Raw genomic sequence first — 22,458 nt, forward strand, 5'->3', positions numbered from 1 at the left:
AGCTCTTCAGGGAATAGTCTGCCAAAATAGTGCTTATCAAGATCTAACAAGAAATATCTTTTAAAAGAGACGGTCAGAAAATGTTATGTATACATTTCTCTAATTGTTTGGCCTTGAAAAACTTGATTTTTAAGGTCTGTTCCATGAAGAAATGTTATAAATTGGTTCTTTACTGTTTCCTACATAAAAGTCACCAACTTCGTGGAATCTTTACTAAGGTTTCCAGTTTTTTTTTCACGTCTGGTCATACTACCCTCGTTTTGAAGAATACCTATCCGCAATGGAAAAAATGGCAAACAAGCATGATATTTGTAATGCAACACAGCCATGGTACTGTGACTGAAATAGCTGATATCCTTTCCGTAGCTGTAACGTACTAAAACGTATTAGCCTTTGATGGCCCATTTCACGCTTCCGCAGAATCAACATTTATGACACGAAATTCATTTTGAAAATATTTCTGAAATACTTAGGTCTGCAGCTCTCAAATACAGAAATATCTGACATCCGAGACATGTACTGACATTTCTTAGACAGCATCAAAAAGGACCGTTTGAACGATTTGACGAAGCTCTAGATATCTCCATATACCCTTGCTCCGATAGGACTCCTGTGGGAATTGTGTTTTTTTTCCGAGTGCAAATATGTTTTCGTAGATGAAACTCTGACATGTCGTGTTAAAGCCAAGGTATTATCAAATCGTAAGAAAATGCTACAAATTGACTCCCCATTAGCAAAAAAAAAAAAGAAAGAAAAAAAAAAAGAGTTAACGCGCATACATTTAGACGGGGTAACCCCTGTGCGAGAACCCTGAGTATAGACCAATGAAATGCGATTTCAAGTTTAGCCTGTTTACTTTCATTTTCTTTACGTCAAGGTCATCTGGCGTCATTTTCTGTGTTGTCAAAAACGTGCGTATGCCTGACGAGATTGTAGAAATATGTGCCGGTGTAACATTAAATACTGACCCCGTTGAAAATAGACCTCATGGGTCCTTTGGCCCCGTCAACATTATAATATTAAAATTTGATCAAAAGGTCTTTTAACAACATTGAAAATTGACCCCGTCAACATTTCGACATTAAATTTTGAACAAAAAGGTCCCTTTTCAATGTTGAGAATTGATCTCGCCAACATTTCAACATTAAATTTTGATCAATGGGGTCAGTTTTCAACGGGGTCAATATTTAATGTTACACCGGCCCTCCTAAGGATATAAACAAAACCTTCCGCAAATCTACCAAACACGGGATACCTACTTTCCGTTTCGACCATATCTTTCAAAAGTCTACCCCAAGAATGCTGTATTTGGGATTAGAATTATCTAAGTTGGTTCCTTTCCACGGATGAATATGCATATCTGTTGCAAATCTTTCGTATATCTGACAATACCTATGATACGTTATCAAGCAATATGATTTGCCGACTTAGTCACATTGCAGAGATCATTGTAGATAAATAAAAATGCGCTTAATACAGCTGCGCCGAAAAAGGTTAAAATGTTATGGACATCATGCCTTTGGATTCGTAACATGCGGAAGGATTATATTCTTTTTGCTTCAGCTAATGTAAGCATAAACTTGCAAGTATGCAAGTATGCTTGAAACTTTTGTGCTTACACAAACTTTCCAAAACAATAGCTCATGATTGCTACAAATGAAACTCGCAAAATGATTTCTTCGTATATGAAACCTAAAGTAAATAGGAAAACGACATTAAGTCTGTAGTTATTTTAATTCAAAGTGCACCCAGATACAGTCTATATTCGGACAGGACTTATTTGCCGCTGAGTAAGTGAAGATTTTGTACCTGTTTGAAAGAAATACGTGTGACCTTGGTATAAAAAGGCAATTTAAATGTAAATTAAGGACATCTTAAAGGGTCAAAATACGGTTTCGTGATTATCATGTGTAAATTTTGGACTTGCATAAACTGAATTTCCCAAAACTATCATGAATCACCCAATTGGCAAAGCCAATTTCAGCTAAGACAGTTCACGCAATGTTAGAATTGAGAATTTTCGGCCTCTTCTGTCTCATTTTATGTCTTTATAACCAGAAAGATTTTTTTTTGTTTTATACCGGGACTAAAGGGTAAATCATTTTGAAAACTTCACATTTATTTCGGCTATTTTCTAGTACAGTGTAACTTCCGAAAACCGGACCTTCTGAAAACCGGAAACCTTTGAAAACCGCACGAAACTCAAGGTCCCGTTTTTTCTGTTCTTATTTCTATATATTTTTATCTTCTGAAAACCGGAACTTCCAAATTCTGAAAACCGGACGATTTCTGAAGCACCGTTTATATTTAAACACTAAAATTGACTTCTGAAAACCGAACAGCAAAATATTTGCTGGATTAAAAGTGTCACGTGATAATCCAAAAACGCTGCCAACATGTTCTTTTGTTTATCTATTAGCAGTGCGCGTTTATTTTGACACACTATATAATCACAATGATCATATGATGCAAAAGTAAGGAAGTAATCTGTGATAACTTTCATTCGTATTCAGTTTATGAAAACATGATGAATTAAAGATCTTACATGTTAAAAACTTTCTTAATGTTTGAACGAAAGAAAGATAGGTGTTTTCATTGAATTAGTTACGTCGATTAAACTATGCATTATCAACATTAATTAAAATTTAATGTTGAAGAACTCGGGACTCCAAAGATGGTAAAATGTAAATGGAAAATGTTTGCGTAAATGCTATTATTAAAGCTATGTTGTTTCTTTTTATATTTGCTATTTATGTATTTATTATCCTTAATGTTTGTAATTCATTAATTAATCAATTAATTAATTTTTTATATGAAATTGTTAAATTAATCCTACGTGTAAGAAAACATAACTCTTTTGCACCACGTCCACTTTGCCTACAAACTTTCAAACTTCTGAATTCCGGAAACTTTCAAAAACCGAACTTTTAAGCCGGTCCGGAGGTCGTTCGGTTTTCGGAAGTTACACTGTATTATGGTCAGACAACTCATGAATATCTGAGATCACTATGTAGCTTTGTGCTTGCGTGCGTCCGTCTGTCCGAAGTTCGTGATACGCCTACCTCAAAAAGTATTTGATATAAATTGATGAAACCTTGCATGAGTCTTTATCATGATATGAACTTGCGCACCACCTATTTTTCGTTTTGGCTCCACCCTCCTATTTCCAGAGTTATGGCCCCTGAAATAGTAAAAAATGCACATTTTCACCTTGTGACACGCCTAGCTCAAAAAGTATTTGATATAAATTGATGAAACCTTGCATGAGTCTTTATCATGATATGAACTTGCGCACCTCCTATTTTTTGACTGCCTCCGCCCCCTATTTCCAGAGTTATTGCCCCTGAAATAGTAAAAAATGCACATTTTCACCTTGTGATGCACCTAGCTCAAAAAGTATATGATATAAATGGATGAAATCTTGCATGAGTCTTTATCATGATATAAACCTGCGCACCTCTTAGTTTTTGGCTGGCTCCACCCCCTGTTTTTAAAGTTATGGCCCCTGAATAGTCAAAAATGCATATTTTCACCTAATAATGTGCCTAGCTCAAAAAGTATTTGATGTAAATTCATGATACCTTGCTTGAGTCTTTATCATGTTGTGATCTTGCACACTTGGCATTCTTCTTGGGAATCTTAGCGCTTATTACAGAGTTATGGCCCTTGAAATAGCCAAAATAGTGGATTTTTTGTTTGTGTTGCTCATAGCTCAAAAAGTATATGACCTAGAATAATGGAGCCTTTTCATAAAATGTTTGTTGAGGCTATACCCCCTTAAGACTGCAAACATTTGAATAATTGCCCCTTATTTGTGACAAATGTACCAGTGGGGGCACACCCTGTGTCCTACAGACACATTCTAGTTTAATCCACATTAGATTTGTGTTGCTATCTCGTTCAAATATTGAATATTTCAATGGAAATTCAACGCACTATTTAATAATCAGCTAAGTAGCGTTTGATAGACCGGAAGTAATAGCGTGACGTCATTTACATGGATAACGTAGAATAAAGCCTGGACTTGTCAAACAGAAAAAAGATCATTGTATGAATTAATGGCAACCAGTTAGTAAATGTATTAAAACGGCGATGTTACTAGATTTCTAAAGATAAAATATGATATTTAAAACGCATGACACATTAGATAGATTCAAATAATATATTTAAATAAGGTTGAAATAAAATATGCGAATCTCTTTAATCATGAGCATAAACACAGAACTATACATTTTAATTTGCCATATTAAAGGGCATGTGCCCATCAAAAGAGAGACATTGCCCATCAGCTTTCTCGAGCTTTCCTGGTACTAACACTGATGTAAACTCGATCAATACGACTAGACATGAATCCGTAATGAAGATTCATTTGCAATGGAAAGATGAAAGGTTTGAAAACCTGCAAAACGCATCTCAAAAGAGTACGGATACCATCTTCAGAAATCTTAAACTATAATGGTAGCTATCAACAAGAATAATTTCAAAACCATTTTATACAGTAACGTCAAAACCAGAAAAGAACCCTTTAATGTAGTTCTGTACGTTTGAGAAACTGGACGTAATGGCGTAGCGTTATTTATCCGGGTAACTTAGAATGAAATAGAAAAAGCGGAAACTTCACAGGCACTCAACACGACAAAATTGAAAATGCTGCAGGCTCGGTTTGATTGAGCCTGATCATGGACGGTAGTGGTAGTACCCTCTAGCCCCAGGTTGAGTAGAACTCAATATTTACACATGCCACTAGTACCAAAACCAAATTAGAGACATCCACAAATGTGTAATTCATACGGCGGTGCACATGGAACCTTCAATGATACTATATAGTGTGTAATTCCACGAAAAGCGTCGTATAGTCCCCAGTAAAAGTAATGGGATTGTCCTAAACAAGAAAACAATGGGCAAAACTAAAGAAGTGGATTTTAAAAAGGGAATCTGAGGTTACGGAGCCTGTATGTATCAGATCAATTGCCAAAAAAGACAAAATTAAAAGGAACCACCATATCAAAGGGGTGATTATGCAATGCCCAATGCTATGAAAGCAGGAGTATTGGAACCACCCAAAGCGAAATGTTCAAGCTGAAAAACTAAACAGTACCAATGTCGTGCCGATCGAAATATAACAGCTCTGACTTTGTATACGGTAATGTAAGGATGGCAGCCCTAGGGTAAATTTATGATAATATCAAAATGGCATTTTTTCTGTCTTTGTAAAGTAAAATATGACATTATAAAACGTTTGCCAGGTCAGATAATTCCAAAAATGTCTTAAAAATTAGCGTGTAATGTACGGACCTCTAACATTTAATCATGGGCAAATATCTGAAAAACATTCAAACGGACCTATACATTGTATTTCACCATATTATAGTTCATACTTTAATTAATATCTACATTGTAGAATTAAAATCTATTCGCGAAAATGTCCTCAAAATTGTGATTTTCTCACCTATTATAAAGCTTGTGCGAGGTCCAATTTTTTAGATCCGTCTAGCAAAACACCACGCACCCGACCCTATCTTGTCTTTTTGTTGTATTTTCTAAGTATATTCTATAGTTTTGAAATTAATGGTTCATTCAATGCACTTTAAGTACCGGTATAAGATTCAATATATATCTTCATTTGTGCATCTTCCGAAAATGTATATGTTAGAGTCAGGAAATATTTCATGAAAATGAAATTATGGAGATTCAGTCCAATCCTTTAAGCAAGAAATATACTAAATGCTCTAATCTATCTTTAGTTTTGCAGCTTGAGAATATATATACATGTATCTTTCAGCGAGAAAATATTTCACTGAAATCGATGAGATATTTGAGCGGAATCCTAGCTCACCTGAACCGAAGGTAGCTGTTAGTATGGGGTGGATGGTCCGTCGTCCGGCGTCCGTCGTTCACATTTTTACTTAAACATCTTCTCCTCTGAAACTGCTGGTCAGAATAACACCAAATGTAGTCTGTGGCATCCTGTTGAGGTCGTCTATCAAATTTATTTGGCCGCCTTTAGGGACCGCTAGAGCTTAAAATAGAAATAGCTTTAGACGACATGTTATCATGAACCGCTTGACTGATCTTCATCAAACTTGGTAGCATCATTCTATAGTCCTCTCCAAATTTTGTTCAAATGGGGATGGGATGGGGTTGGGGGAGGGGGATTTGGCCTCTTTTAGGGGACGCTAGAGCTAAAAATAGAAATACCTTTAAAAACTTCTTCTCAAGAACCGCTTGATGGATCTACATCAAACTTGGTCTGTAGCATCATTATATTGTCCTCTCCCAAGTTTATTCAAATGGGGGCACTTGACCCCTTTTAGGGGCTGCTAGGGCTAAAAATAGAAATAACTTTAAACAACTTCTTCTCATGAACCGCTTGATGGATCCTCATCAAACTTGGTCTGTAGAATTACTATATGGTCCTCTCCCAAATATGTTCAAACGGGGGCACTTAGCTCCTTTTAGGGGCCGCTAGAGCTAAAAATAGAACTAGAAGATGCTTTTGTAAAAAAGCGCATGTCTCCACCAATGCAAAGTCGTATAGGCAAGAAGTCAATAGGGGTCCGGAGCGAAAGTCAAAGAGACACTGATGGTTGGCTGCAATAGGGATCATCTACTTGGCATGTCCAGTCATCACGCTAAATTTCAACACTTTTGGCCTAGTGGTTCTCAAGTCACTGTTCAGGCTCCTGTGACCTTGACCTTTGATCAAGTGACCCCAAAATAAATAGGGGTCATCTACTCTGCATGTCCAATCATCTTATTAAGTTTCAACATTCTAGGTCAATTGGTTCTCATGATATTTTCCGGAAATGATTTTACATGATCAGGCCCCTGTGACCTTGACCTGTAATAGACTGACCCAAAAATCAATAGAGGTCATCTACTCTGCATGTTCAATCATCCTTTGAAGTTTCAACATTCTAGGTCAAGTGGTTCTCAAGTTATTGATCGGAAATTGTTTTCCATGTTCAGGCTCCTGTGACCTTGACCTTTAACAGAGTGACCCCAAAATCGATAGGGGTCATCTACTCTGCATGTTCAATCATCCTATGAAGTTTCAACATTCTGGATCAAGGGATTCTCAAGTTATTGATCGGAAATGGCTATCAATGTTCAGGCCCCTGTGACCTTGACCTTTAACGGAGTGACCCCAAAAACAATAGGAGTCATTTACTCTGCATGACCAATCATCCTATGAAGTTTCAACATTCTGGGTCGAGTGGTTCTCAAGTTACTGACCGGAAACGGTTTTCCATGTTCAGGCCCCTGTGACCTTGACCTTTAATAGAGTGACCCCAAAAGTTATTGGGGTCATTTACTCTGCATGTCCAATTATCCTATGAAGTTTTAACATTCTGGGTCAAGAGGTTCTCAAGTTATTGATCGGAAACGGTTTTCCATTGACCGGAAATGGTTATCAATGTTCAGGCCCCTGTGACCTTGACCTTTAACAGAGTGACCCCAAAATCAATAGGTGTCATCTGCTTTGCATGTACAATCATCCTATGAAGTTTCAACATTTTTGTCAAGTGGTACTCAAGTTATTGATCGGAAATGGTTTTCAATGTTCAGGCTCCTGTGACCTTGACCTTTAACGGAGTGACCCCAAAGACAATAGGGAACATCTACTCTACATGACCAATCATTCTATAAAGTTTTAACTTTCTGGGTCAAGTGGTTCTCTAGTTATTGATCGAAAATGGTTTTCAATTTCCAGGCCCCTGTGACCTTGACCTTTGATGGAGTGACCCCAAAAACAATAGGGGTCGTCTACTCCAGCAGCCCTATAACCCTATGAAGTTTGAAGGTTCTAGATCAAATGGTTCACCAGTTATTGATCGGAAATAAAGTGTTACGTACGTACGGACGGACAGGGCAAAAACAATATGTCTCCCCCAGAGGGGGGGGGGGGGGGGGGCGGGGTCTTCTCATGAAACCACTTGATGGATCTTCGTCAAACTTGGTCAGTAGTATCATTATGGTCCTCTCCCAATTTTGTTCAAATGGGGCACTTGGCCCCTTGTAGGGACCACTAGAGCTAAAAATAGAAATACCTTTAAACGACTTCTTACCAGGCACCGCTTGATAGGTCTTAATTTAACTTGGTCAGTGACATCATTATATGGTCCTCTCCCAGTTTTGTTCAAATGGGGGCACTTGGTCCCTTTTAGGGGCCGCTAGGGCTAAAAATAGAAATACCTTTTAAATAACTTCTTATCATGACCCGCTTGATGGATCTTCATCAAACTTGGTCTGTAGCATAATTATATGGTCCTCTCCCAAGTTTGTTCAAATGGGGGCACTTGGAACCTTTTAGGGACCGCTAGGGCTAAAAATAGAAATAGAAATACTTTTTAAACAACTTCTTGTCATGAACCTGTTGATGGATCTTCATCAAACTTGGTATGTAGCATAATTATATGGTCCTCTCCCAAGTTTGTTCAAATGGGGGCACTTGGCCCCTTTTAGGGGCCACTAGAGCTAAAAATAGAAATACCTTTAAAAGTCCTTTTAAATTTCTTTTTATTCTTTAAATTCATTTTTTTAAATTTAATACTTTGTCACAAGCAAGATCTAATTAGGTCAAGGTCTGCCTCAGGTGAGCGACTTAGGCCCATTTGGGCCTCTTGTTCATTTATTGTTCATTCCAGCAAAAAAAGGTGATATTTTTGAAATGTTAAACTATTTATAAACTCCCGGTCTTGCTTCTAATTAAGTCGTTATTTTAGCATTATAGACAGCTTAGAGGTAAATTTGTACTACAGGTAATTAGGTAAACTAAAAGACTTAACGACTGAACATCATCTAAAAGGATGTTATTATGGACAAAACCCAATTACGCACGGCCGTAGAAATTGTATATTAGGTAATCTCGAGTTTCTATGTGTTCTGTAATAGTGAAATAGTGATGGTTATAATCATTACAAAGACGTATCCCTAGAGAAAGCGCTTCGGATTCATAATTTATCGCCAAGAATAACCGATGTTCCATAGTTTCGGTATTATAGGAGTGTTGGGCCAATATACTGCAGGCGTTTTGCATTCGCAAGTCTTTCATACCATTTGTATAAAACATAATTATGACAAGCCGGCTTAAATGCTAATTGCCTCTATTATTCAATAGCTGACCGTTGCTACGTGTATTTACTAAAAAGGGCATGTGCTTTGTTTCATCAGCAGATAATCTACTTTCTTGTTTATGTATATTTCAAGTAATTTGTACATTTAAACATTAACAGCTGATACACAAGTAGGTAAAGTTCATCTCGATTTTTATTCTCGCAAAAATAAGAATATTATTCAAGATAAAAGATTGTAAATTTTACTCATCTTAATTTTCCAGACTTGGATGTGTCCCGTGTGACATCTCATGGCTCAATTAATTAGATTTGTTAGAGCGTGAAGTCTAATGTTGAAAAGTCTTCAATGAACATAATCAATATATAACAAAGAAACTCTTTAGCAGGGTTTGCGTAAATATGTTATTGTTCCTTTCGAGGCCCAATATTGTAACCCCGTTTATAATATCATGATCATGATCATGACAGGGATTTATGTGTTCCTTTTGTGGTATTTCGTAGTGTTGCTTTATTTGATCAATGTACAATGTTGTAGAAGATATATAAATTTAGAAGTAACAAAAAATACTTGTATAGAAAAAATAAGAAGCTACGCTACAATTCATTAAAGACAAATAGAAAAAAAAATCTGAATAAGGAACACATTGTAAGAAGAAAAAATAAAACTATAAACGGTCAGCCTGTTAGTATTTGCCTTGGGAAAGATTACATGAAAATTGATGTATATTATTTATGTGTTTACATAAACTTTATAAAACTTAACTGTCAATATCCGATAGTTTTTTAATCAAGCTACTCCTTACTTTTTCAAATATATCCACATCTATATTTTGAAGAAGCTATATATTGTTGACTTTTGAACCTTTGTTTTAGTGTTTAATAGATAAAATTATGTTTATATCACAGCTCCGTGTTTTTTCTTAACAAATTTGGTACAGGTAAATCGTATACACTGAGCGCAGGGTGCGGTAACTAAAAGTGTGCAGGTATTAAATACCCGCACGCCAGTTACCGCACTGTTGGATAGCAAAGTATGCCAGCGTGTATGGGCGTGTCTCTAACAGCAGACAGCGAAGTGCATTTTATTGTTTTTTTTCTGCGCTCGCATTGGTTTATTTTACCTGAGCGTTACACATTTGTAAAGCAAGGATTTTAAGTACTCACTGAACTGCTGTATATGGCAATGTTGAACGCCTACTGAACTATCATATATGGCTGGCTATGATACAAAACAGAAAGAACATTAAAACTCTCGGGTAAACGATTTATTCGTACAAATCGTTTACCCTCGAGTTTCAATGCTCTTTCTATTACTTAATTTCTGTTACCTTATTTTACCAGATAATTTAGCAATTTCAGTTATATAGAATAATCTTTTAGATGATTATATATAATACTTATTTTTTAATCCATCTATTGTGATAATGTTAGTTTTTTTATAATTTATATTTATATCTATAAATTGTGATAACCTAAGTCTTTCGTTTTTTTCTTCTGTGATATGTCTTCCCCTTTTCATACCATATTCTACCATATTTCTATGGAAATAAAGAGATGATTTCTATCTCTTTTTTGTGTAATCATTTGTGTTATAATATATATGACATCTATATATATTCAAATTGCTGTTACCATGGAAACGAAGCCCGTGACCGACCTATATATCTAAATGTAAAATTCAAAAGTGTTGACACTGGTCTAATTAAGGAACACAGTTTCGGCTTTTTATTTGCATTTCAACAACATCCACGAGACATAGCAGCGTGCATAACGATTTTTCCATAAATATGTTAGACGAGAGGTACTGCTGTAAGTATTGTAAGCTGTGAAAGGAGAAGGTTCACTTTTGCACCAAAATGGCCTAAAAACAGAAAGTCTCTAAATGGAGCAAACAACATGTTTTCTTTCATCAAGAAGTATTGTTTTATCAAAATGCACAAAATATTTTACATTATCTTGCCTCCTACAAGTTTCTTGCATTTCTATTGGTCAATAGACGTCACGTGGAGACAGGATATATTCCATATCCTGCTAGTACATTTCAGATATGAATTTTGATTTAAAAAAAATGGCTGCCGCTTTGTTAATTTACAAAATATTAGATAATAGCGTGTAAGTAAAGGGTAATCGGCAAGATAAAATCGTTACACAGCTTGTTGGTGACAGGAAACGGGATATACGCGGTCTCGAAAATCCATATCAGGCTCCAGCTTCGCTCTCGCCTGATATGGATTTCCTCGACAGCGTATATCCCTTATCCTGTCACCAACAAGCAGTGTTACTAATAATATATTCATTATAGAAGAAAATATCGGACGTAACTGACGTAACTGAAAATACTTTTAACATTATGGGTATGGGAAACCTTCAGTTTTTAACCGAATTTTTAAACAAATCTGGAATTTTCGCTATGAGCACAGCTGTCGACCACAATAAAAAAATGACCATAAATTCTGTGAAAGAAGCTGGACCTATGGTCAAAATATTTTTGTGGACCTTGAGTGTGCTCACTACTAGAAACATTCCCATATGACCTAAATATGGTAAAAAATGCCCGTTTTCCCAAAATTCTGCGATTTCAGCATTATTCAGTGACATTTTTTGAACAAAATAATAAATTGGTTTATAAAAAACTAAATTCCTTATAGTAGATAAACATTCTGGTAGCAAACAATATATAGTTTTTCAAATTATAGCCAATTTGAAAATTTTCAAAATTGCATAGGCCATATAAGGCTTAAGTGAACTTTGTCCTTTGTTTAAATAATTGCAAATAATACGAAAATATTACTTACGTTGGAAGTAAGATGTTTAAAAGCTACATTAACAAGAAAGATAACTTTTAAAAAAAAATAAGAAATTACGATAAAAAGCAAGATATAAGCTATTTTAAACATCTCTGTTGTCATGGTTACTTTAAACTTTAAGAAAATAGGGTACCATGTTAAGTGCTTGGTATTTTGCTAATAATATTATCCAACTATTTCATGTTGGTCGTTAACAGAATGGCAGTGAAGCCGTTGAAAACCCCGTTTTCATACACAGTTGTTTAAAAATGAAAGAAAATGCGTTACCACGTACAGAAACACGAGCCCCGCGACATACACATTTTAAGCTTATATTAGAAAGCTAACGCGCATACTAGTAAAATTATCAATTATGTAGACGTCTACGGATAACAATGAAACCAAAATACATTAAAAAGTTTTAAATATTCGTATTTTCCTTCTTCTTTCAATATACAATACCTTTGAAGGGTCATGTACTTCAAACCTGGTTAAAAACTGTACTTGAAGGGACAGAGACAAACGACATTAAGATTATAGCAGTTAAAACATTTAACTACACGAAATACAAAAAAAAAGTGCTGCGGTTCAACTAATTAGAATTTACCCTGGTAACAAGGTAACCTACCTCTTTAATGGACCAGATGAGTGTATATACTTATATTTCTCATAAATATGCTAAAGTAGACTTTCTTTCTAGTTCGGACAAAATTAAATTGTGTAATGGTATCTCTTAGAATTTTTGTCTGCGCGAGAATAAAATCAAATTGTCTGAAAAATTCAGTAGGTTTATGTGATATTTTCATGATGTTTTTAATGAGATGTGACCATAAAGTGTGTACAGATATCGGACAGATTTCTCAATGGCAGTCACAATATAATTGTTCAAACGTCTGTCACATTTCAGAAATGTATTTCAGCTAACGTTTTAGCTACTGGCAAGAAAGAGTGGCTGACTGTCAGAAAATAATCCCGTCGCAGCAAATAGCTTTCACAAATAGACTTTCTAAAATACTCTAAATTCAAAAGCCACCTATGCTTTGAATGGAATAAAACGTTCTCGTTACATTTTCAGTAGGCATATTTTGAGGAGGAAACTATACGCTTACTTTCAACAATTAACATACGAATAAAAAATATCACCTTTGATATTTTAATTATTTTGTATTGATTTTGATTTTGCTACTTGCATAAAAATCCATAGCTTCAATGTTATTCTGAATGTGCAAACGACTGATTTATAATTTGCTACTAAGACATTTTATCAATAAAACTGCAGCCATTAAAAATAAAGGAGGAAATAATGCAGTCATTACTAGGACTGCATGCAGTGTTCATTATTACTTTCAGTAGTCACGTAAATGCCAAGTCACGTCTGTCATTTCTCCGCCTTGCTTCTTTGTAAAGCAACAGTTTAGAAGGCAAGGATCATTACTGTGATACAATTTATTCTTAAGAAATTTAGCTACAAAAACATCTCTATATATACATTATAAAAAGATCTTGAAGGGCAAAATTCAATTACGAACGTTCGCAGAAGTTGTATTTTAAGACAGTCTCGCGACAGAGAAAGTTAGTTATTGTAATGTAATTACATATAACAGTTTTGGGAAGAGTCATTTCTGTAACGTATCCCAAGAGACAGCACGCCGGATTAACATTTTATCGCTACGATTACCATATCTTAATGAAACTTGGTCAGAATGTTAATCTTGAAGATCTTAGTCAAGTTCCAATCTGGGTCAGGTGAGGTCAAAAACAAGGTTACCAGGTCAAATCAAAGGTAAAGCATGTTAACACTAGAGACCTAATGTCAAATTTGAAACTCATGAGAATTGATTAGATTGTTTGTCTTGATGAATTCTAGGTCAAGTTCGAATCATGGTCATATGGAGTCAAAAACTAGGTCACCAGGTCAAATCAAAGGAAAAGCTTGTTAACACTCTAGAGGTCACATTTATAACTGTATCTTCATGAAACTTGGTCAAACCATTAATCTTGATGATCTGACAAGTGTGCAATAATCATAAATGAAAGAAAAGACACAAACATCGAAAATGAAACCACTGCTATCGTACTTTTCCAATTTAAAGCAGCACCCTGCCTTTTTTCGAGCGCTAAAATAACACTCATATAAACAGAAGTCACCTTTTCTACTTGATCTTCCTAAAACTATGTCAAAATGTTTGTCTCTATGAAATCAAGGCCAACTTAAATTCTAACTTATCGGAGGTTAGAATTAGGTCAGGTGAGCGATACAGGGCCTTCAGGACCCTCTTGTTTGTCTTTGCACCTGCAAATAATATTGTTAAAGAAAAATACAACTCAAGTTTGCAAAGCGTTTCGTATTAAAATACTTCTTCAGGCTAACATACAATGTATACTAACACATGTATGACGTCATGACGTCAGTTAGCATGACATCATAGCGTCAAATTGTGACGTTACGTTTGGCGCACTATTTGAATTATATATATTTCACTAGAAAAACAGCAACAGAACTTCTAGTTGTTAGAACAATATTAAAGTAAATAAGTACCATATATTAATGTATTATTACAATCATAAAATTACTATTATATGAAAAAATCATAATAATATAGTTTAACTGTGCAATTGAAAAAACAAATCAATAGTTAGATAGTGTGCACAAAAGTATGTCTACAACAGCAAGTCAGGATCAATAAGCTTCAATAATACTACTGCAAATAAGGCTTAGAGTTTTTTTCAAAGCACAAACCAAATCATGGCCGTTTTCCCTTTTCTATGGAAGGTCACTCAGAAAAAGATGAATGTCACGTGTTTTCTTTGAAAGTAGTTCGCTATCGTTTAATGATTTTCAACTACGGATTTTTATACTTCCAGAACAGTAATGTTAATATGTATTGATTTCATTTAGAACACCTTTGTTTTGTAGCCTAAAATGACAGAGTTTCGAGCAAAACTTGCGGTCTGGCACCCTAATTGAGAATTGTATGCCCTTTCCTTTGTTTTGGTGATGTTTATATATATATATCTGTAAATGGATTGTTGTAGGTATTCTGGAATAAACCAACCGTTTTATCGTTTTCAACAGGTTTTTAACAGAACAGTATGTGTTTGCTGACAAGAAGATCACGTGCTGATAACACACATTTTAGATATGTTCGTCCCATGGTGAAACGTAAAGGTATAATGGCCTTTTAAGGCATAACTAAAACCAATTTAAATGTTACACATGATATTCAATTTATTTAGCTTTTACACGTTTATTGCAAGAAAAGCGTTAATTATCGCGTATTTCTTTCTTGTTATAACATCTGCAAATTTATAAGTGACAGATTATTACTCATCCTTTATAACACAAAAATACACAAAATAATTGTGGTAGTCCTAAATTATTGTTATTTTAAATTCTAAATGTAGGACGAAGTTAATTGTTATAGAATTTACAATAAATGACGTATTTCATTAGTTTATATAGAATCGAATTTCAATTAGAGAAGGACTAAATTAGGTACAAAAAGGTTGGACTCAACAAGCAGACATTAATTTTCTACTGGAAATAATGTTATTCAAACGGTAGATACATGCAAATACCTGGATGTAACTTTACATAGAGTGAAAAACTTTGGATTTAATTCACTTGAAAAGCTGTAAAAATGGTGCATAATTCTAATGTTAGATTATAAAGCATCAGTCTGAATGTTAAAAATTCACCAATTGTTGACACAGATTTTGCAACGACTCTTGTCTTACTTGAATATATATGGCGGCTCTCGGACAATTATTGGCGATGTCTTTAAGTTCACGTTTGACATTAGTGATCGTATACGCTTCTCATAAAATTGTAAATTGACGAAAACAATGAGCCATACAAGCCTATGAAGTACCAATTTAAGAACAAATCAATGCTTTATGTAGCTAATTGCGCCAGTAAAAGCCTACAATTAGCTTACTTCTTGGTGTCTGTATTACAAAATAATTACTGCGAATAGTTTGATTGGTTTGTGTTTGTGTTCAAATATTGACAATAAATGAACCAGTACTAACTTGCGTTCTAAAATTGAAACGTGTTCAACATATCAACATACTAACCGTTTTTGTATTTATAAATTCCATCAAAATAACGTTACAATGCTCGCTTTGAAAAAGACCATACTTGATTTGCATAATCTTGATATAAAACTCCTCTTGAAAAGTTAAAAATAGAGTGTATTTTAGTCTACTTTCTGCAACTATGTCCTGTGCTATTTTATTTGGTAAAATGCAATTCCATTTATGTGCAATAAAGACTAAATCAACAGAAGACGTATGTCTATGTTAGAATTTTAGTTTAGGTTTTTACGACACATAGTACTTAAAATGTCTGATGAAAATGTAAATTTAGTTTGTAGTTTACAACATGCATTCTCAGTTGGCCTTCTTAAACTTGGTAAGATAAAGACCCTTCATTACCTGACAATATAAGATATGCTATAGAAGTGCATTTCAAGTAATACGTAGCTAATATTTAACCTTGAAACAAACTATTTGCTTCTCTTCTACTTGAAACAACAGGTTTTCGGTTATAATATTTAACAAAATTCACAAGATAAGAATTACGTATAAGTCTGTAGAGTAACTTCTGTTATAGGAATTATTATAACATATGCACTCATTTTGATATTTTTGACCTGAGCAAAGATGCAGTTTACCATTTTTACACTATTCATTTGGAAAAAAGTAGCTGTGTATATTAGAATAAAAACAATGTTAAATATTAATATGGGGTAGTTACCTCGTCATTTGGTATAATACAGACAACAAGATCATATCTTATTAATAAAGGTTATTAAATATTCCGTAACGTTTTACACAGGAAACTGATGAATCTTTAGAAACATGATACTGGCTGTGTTTAAAAGCATGTATGAATATCAAACAGGGAAAGCCACGTTCCAGTTCCAAAACTGTGGCCTCAGCAAAACCTTACTCAAAGCAGTGCACGCATTAATATACACACGACCTAACCAACCAACCAACCAGACAACCCACGCGTACAAGCATCAACAAGCACGTAACTGCACGCACGCGCGCGTACACATACACACGCACACACTAATTAATACAAAGGAAAACTTACAATGCTCTTCTTTAAATAGTTCTTAAAATGTACTAGACAAAATCGAGACATGTCACTGCCGACTGATATGAAATAAACTATAGCCAATTTAAATCTAATGTTGATACTAATTACCAAAATTAAGATTTATGCGCTTTTAAATTTAGAAAGCACTGGAAATAGATTAGATTATAAACTAAAGTGTGTCATTTACTGATGTTGTTTCGCGTTAGCTTGTACTTTATCAGCGTAGACTCGTTAAAATTGTATTTATAGTTTGGTTTTATGGAAACAAAGCTTGCAAAAAAGAAATATGTCAAATATTTCACAGAACTCCGGTGACCTAATGGATAAGGCACCTGTCCTGCAATCGGGAAGTTGAAGGTTCGCGCCTGATTAAATGTGAGTGTTGTTACTTAAGAGCTAGAGACCTGTTGGTGAGCCACCAGCTAGTCAAATAATGGTTACCGGTTGTCTACCTGCCTGCTGCCTGGCATTTAAAAATAGGGATTGGGAAGTAATGCTGTTCAAGGTATGTAGGTGTCTCAGCAGCCAACGTGACTGGACCTTTCAGTAAGGATGACACTATGACAAACGAACAATTAACTTCTCTTTATTTAATTAAAAGACGTATCCGGTAGCTACAAGTGCGCATCTTTTTGCGCATTCACCTTCACGTCAATGCGGATAGTTTAGTAGAACATGGGGGATTGACTACTTGGTTAGTAAATATTTGTAGTTATGAGAAACAATGAAGCTGTTATAAGCCAGACATGAGAGGCCTAGTAAATGATATGGTTTTCTTTTTCAAATGAAATGGTTAAAACATCGCAAACAGCTGAGTTTAGGATACAGCACATAAAAATGTTTAGGTCTGTTTTTAAGTTTCTTTTTGATACGATTGCCAGGTTTATGTAAAATTCTGGCCTGATGTCCATAAAAAAAATTCAGTTTCAGCTGAGATAGATAGTAACATATGTTTAAAGTATAAACTATATGTTTAAAGTCATCCAGCTGGCTTACGGAAGGACGGTGGTCATGCCTAGGAACCCGACCGTGAGGAAATAATGCACGGAGGGGCAGCTAGGTCTTCCTCATCCGTCAAAGCTAGAAAGTCGCCATATGACATTTAATTGTGTCGGTGCGACGTTCAACTCAACAAAACAAACAAACAAACCTGTTTAAAATTCAATGTGAAGTTAATGACCATTTTCAAGTGATTTGAGTATGTAATTGGAACTGTATCTTAAAAGTTTTAGTAACATTCGCTGTTAAAATCCAGCTGAGATCGAAAATTGTTTGTGAATATGGAGTCTGATGTTTCTTGCGTTTCAACTGAGCCTTGTTTTTTTATAAAGGAAGATTTTAAAATCAAAATGAGAGAAACAAAATGCCGATCTCTGTGAAAGGTATCCCTTATGATGAAATATTTTCAAGGTTGAATCCAAAACTATCGTTACACATAGAACAATTAATTTCATGTTCTGCAAAAATTAAATTCTATCGACAAAAATAATTCTATCACGTGTTACAATGTACAAAGTCGTTCTCTATTTAAAGTTACAAAACGGAAGCCTGTTAGGGTTATTTTGTCTTAGTTATTACTAACAGGTGTTAGGATTTATGTATTATATGTAAAGTCTTGCATCGTTTTTGTTAGGACATACCTCAGCAAACACAAGACGTCTTTACGACGTCTTTTTAAATCCACATTGTTAATGTATATCCATGAAATGTTAAATGCCCAAACTGGTAATTAATGTTTTGTTATTAAGAAATACAGGACTTTTTTTACAATAAAATCATTATCAGGGTTCTGCCCTGTCCTCAGACAGCTTCCGACTTAAAACATCATGGAAGTTTCCATCACTTTCATGCATCACCAAGAATAAAAAGAAGATTCTAGAAAAATCCAGAATAACCAAGACTTTAAAATAATGTAAACACCCTGATGATGGAACCTACTAGAAAACCATAGAATATGAATAACTTATTTACATACATGATGTCTCAAAACTAGGACAGGCTTTGCAGTAAACAACGAGTCATCAATATAAAAATATAAAGTGAATATAACAGGGAATGACATATCCATAAAAACATGAAATATTTAAGTTTTCATTCTTTTAAGCTGGAATGGCATCTTAAATCATACGATGTTAGAAAAAGAATAATGACATTGGATGTTTTATCACTTTAGTACTTTGTTTTACAACCAAAGGGTATAGCATACTTATCATATTTTAAGGTATTAGGCCCCTAATAGTAATGTTTAAAAAGTGGCATTTGCTTGGTATATTCTTACAGCTGACCGTGCTTCACACTTTGTTGCAAATTTTTAAAAACTTTTACCGTGCCGTTTTTTTTATTAATTTTGTGTAATTTATGGTATTTCCTCAAGCTCAAGTAGGGTCAAATTTCAATGTGGCGGCCATCCAAAACGTTTACAGAGAATTCATTAAACCGTTATTTTTTATGGAAGAAACACTGAACTATTGGTAAACAATTATAAAACTTAAAATAAAACTGTCAATATCATTTTTCTAGGGTGCCTCAGTAAACGGATTTAATGAGACAGAATTCTTACTCCCAACATCAAAAAATTAAGCTCGAATCCTGCAGGTCTGTTTTGAATTTTGCTCACTTCATTCAAAAATAACCTTGAGGTGGAAGTAAAACCTACCTACATTTCTTCCACAATATGTAATCTAATGAATGAAGGCAAAATAGAGAACTTTTACCGCATGTAACTCGGTATTTTTAAAGATGTCTAACTCTACCCCTTCTGTTTCAGAGGTTAATTCACTTTGAGCAGCAAGAAATCGCTTAACAAATGATTTTTTCCACTTTTGTACAATAAACCAATAACAAGTCTTGAAAGAAGAAAAAACGTACTAGAAAAAAGGAAAATAAGGGGGGAAAAAGTTTGGTCCCAGTGGGGCTTGAACCTACCCCTCCCCCACCCCTGAAAATTGTAGTCAAAGTAGGTTTATGGTAGGAATTGAATACTCTTCAAAAAGGCGGTACTCTATTATGAGCCTAATACCTTAAAGTATTTACTAGCTTTCTAAAAGTTACAAAAATGTGCCAAACACGTGATATTAATATTTCATTTGCACACCAAAAATCGTTACTAATTTTATTTTCATAATCGGTGTAATTACTTAATAGAATGTTTTCACATACAGTACATACAGTACATATATATACGTTTATTCCGGAAGCTGAGGATGACTTATTGCTTAATTAGTATGATAAAATTCTATATCCATTAGTTGTATCACAAAAATACTGAAACTATAAAACGTCCAAAGGTGTCATTGTGTTTATGTTGTAAATGTCAATGACGCTTAAAAAATAAAAACATGAATTTTTCATGTGTAAAAATGTCATTTAAACGGCATAAAATGTTTTTAAAAAGACGTTGGTATCAAAATACACTAAGACGTCGTAAAAACATATTGTGTTTGCTGGGGTATGTCCTAACCAAAAAGACGTCAAACATGTCACACCTATTACTAAATAACTAAGACAATTGGCCCCAATAGGTTTACGTAAAGAACTAACGGAATCATATGACTAGAAAATAGAACACTGTTTGTGCAGGAAATTAAATAAAAACATTTATTGAAACTGTATGGTGTGAGATTTATCATATAAGTATACAAATCATTGCTGGCATATTTTAGTTCCCAGAGTGAAGGACATTACTGACACAAAATAATTGTTCTTTAGTTTCAATCACGTTCTGTCGAAAGTATTTTTTACTGTATTTAGACACGGTTTAATTATGTAAAACAACTAGTTGAAGTGTTGAACTGTTGAATACGAAAGACCCGTGGTGACATTTCAACCTCATTTTTTCACGATTTCTGCTTCCTGATTTCACGATTTCCACTTCATGAATTCACGATTTCCACTTCATGAATTCACGAATTCACGATTTCACGAAAAAACTTCACGATTTCTTGATTTCACGATTTCATGATTTCACGATTTCTTGATTTCACGATTTCCACTTCATGAATTCACGATTTCTGCTTCCTGAATTCAAGATTTCCACTTCTTGAATTCACGATTTCACGATTTCCACTTCATGAATTCACGATTTCACGAATTCACGATTTCACGAAAAAACTTCACGATTTCTTGATTTCACGATTTCCACTTCATGAATTCACGATTTCACGATTTCTGCTTCATGAATTCACGATTTCCACTTCACGAATTCACAATTTCACGATTTCCACTTCATGAATTCACGATTTCCACTTCACGAATTCTCGATTTCACAATATCCGCTTCATGAATTCACGATTTCACGATTTCCACTTCACGAATTCACGATTTCCACTTCATGAATTCACGATTTCACGATTTCCACTTCATGAATTCACGATTTCCACTTCACGAATTCTCGATTTCACAATTTCCACTTCACGAATTCACGATTTCACGATTTCAACTTAATGAATTCACGATTTCACCATTGTGAAATCGTGAATTCGTGAAGTGGAAATTGTGAAATCGAGAATTCGTGAAGTGGAAATCGTGAATTCATGAAGTGGAAATCGTGAAATCGTGAATTCATGAAGTGGAAATTGTGAAATCGTGAATTCGTGAAGTGGAAATCGTGAAATCACGAAATCATGAAATCGTGAATCAAATCGTGCGTTTTTTCGTGAAATGTGAATTCGTAATTCATGAAGTGAAATCGTGAACGGAATTCATAAGTGGAATCGTGAAATCAGGAGCAAAATCGTGAATTCGTGATTCGAAGGAAATCATGAACAGAGCAGAAATCGTGAAATAATGAAGTTGAAATGTCACCACGTCTTTCGTTTGAAACTGCCATGCTGTCATGCAAACTGCACTCTAGAATTTCCTGACTCCCTAAGAACATTCGTCGTTAATTCCCTTCCATGCTCTAAGGAGCTTGTGTTTATAATTTTCATGTTGATGTCATCGCATAGAATGTTTAATCATCTTAAAATCATGGTCTTTGTTATGCAAATGCAGAGAAAATAACCATCCTTATATTCCGCTGTAAAGTAAAATCTAAATGTTTTTTATTTCTTCACGACGCTGTTCCAAAATGTAATGACCTCAAAGTTTGGACAGAAAACAAGAAAGCATTTGAACTACCACAAAAGCATCGCATCGTAAAGTACAAACATATCTGAATCATATCAGATTTTTGTCTAAAACATTAATAGTGTAGGCGGTAAAAATTTAGATGGATCCATTTATTATTGTTGTGCCTATAAGTCAAAGTCAATGATATTCATATCTACTAATATCATTAAGATTCTTTGATATGATCGTTGTAGAATAGAAAAACTTATATCATCTATGAAACTCTGTCATAATACACCCACGTTCTGAAAATTTATAGCTAAACAAGATTTGTTTTCAGAATTAGAAAAACAGAATAGACATGAATGAGTAATAAAAATGATTGGCTTGCTTTGATAATAATACAGATACGAACAGGCCCGTCGTTTTCTATACA

Source organism: Mercenaria mercenaria, chromosome 1, assembly GCF_021730395.1.
Source record: "Mercenaria mercenaria strain notata chromosome 1, MADL_Memer_1, whole genome shotgun sequence".
Taxonomy (NCBI): domain Eukaryota; kingdom Metazoa; phylum Mollusca; class Bivalvia; order Venerida; family Veneridae; genus Mercenaria; species Mercenaria mercenaria.